The sequence below is a fragment of the Nicotiana sylvestris genome, chromosome 9, assembly GCF_000393655.2.
Source record: "Nicotiana sylvestris chromosome 9, ASM39365v2, whole genome shotgun sequence".
Taxonomy (NCBI): domain Eukaryota; kingdom Viridiplantae; phylum Streptophyta; class Magnoliopsida; order Solanales; family Solanaceae; genus Nicotiana; species Nicotiana sylvestris.
In genome coordinates, this window is record NC_091065.1 from 48575237 (window position 1) to 48576629 (window position 1393).

Below are 1393 nucleotides of genomic sequence, written 5' to 3' on the forward strand. Positions count from 1 at the left end.
CAAAGGATGAAATCGGATAGCCCCAATTTCCATCGTATACAATGAGTGACTAAGTTTGGTTGGTCAATTTCTATTAACCTTATAAGTTAGTGATATTTGTGTTTAAACATCCATGGAGGAACAAAGATGAATAAGCGATTGGTATTTAATGTCGATCTAATCTCACTAAAAAGGATACCTCCCTGGCACAATTACTGCTCAGGGCCTTTGCTGAGACCCTTGTAAATTTTTAAGTGTCGGGGGGACAAAGAGAAACCTTGTGAAGGAGTGTAATCTACTATATAGGTCAATAGATGTTGACTTTGATTAATCTTTAGGATTAATCCCTAGAGGGTTATCATAAATTGTAATGTAACTTGTCTTGTTCCTTTAAGATTACCATTATGCATTCATTTTTACATTTTTGCTTTTACTTTTAAGAGCAAGTACTAATTGAATTTTCTCTCATTCTTTTGCATGAGCACCTTGGGCCAGCAGAGTTCACCTTGAACTTTGGCCCAAGTTCGAACAAACTGGGCTGCTGCTATCATTCTCGCGATCTTGTTGATGCCCGCTGTTGATTTTAAATTAGTGGACATAATGCTTTATCAGCCAATTCAAAGAGTCCAGCCTCCTAATGCACCGGGCGCCCTATTTGGTCGCCCTCATTTCATCTATACCCATTTTTAAAATTTTTTTTAACTTGTACCCACTTTTTAAACAATTTCAGCCCATTTCTCCTCCTCTTCCTCCTACTCCTCCTCCTCTTCCTCCTCCTCCTTCTTCTTCTTCTTCTTCTTCTTCTTCTTCTTCTTCTTCTTCTTCTTCTTCTGCTTCCATCAAAACAACGCAGCAGTAGCGTCAAGCACAAAGACATAAATCTTTCATCATCAGATCACGGTCTTATCGATTTCCCACAACTCTAAACTCAAGAAAATATAAAAAAAGCACAATCTTTTTTTTAAACCTATCTTTCTCTATGAATTCAAGAACTAGCTTAAACTATTGAAAGGTGTATTATTACTATACATACAAGAATGGGAAGGTGAGTGGTATTCTTTATATATTTTTCATATGGATATGCAAAGGGAAGAGTTTAAAGAGAAGTGGGGAAAGAGGAAGCAGAATAGTAAGAGTGTTGTGAATAGTATCTTTTGCACTGCAAAACAACCAATCTGTCTCTGTAATATAGTAACATTCAGAATAAGATGGGAATGTGAGAGAGACAAAAGTAAGAGCCACAAAATCACACTTCAATTGGTAGAGCGTCATGTAAGCCTCCTGCTTTGTTTGTCCTCCCTTCTGTACTATAGTAACATTCAGAAAGCTTTTTTAAAAACTTCAGCTTATATAATGATGAATTTTTTTCAAATGAACTAAATAACTTCAGCATCTTCTGCTGATATTTTTGAAA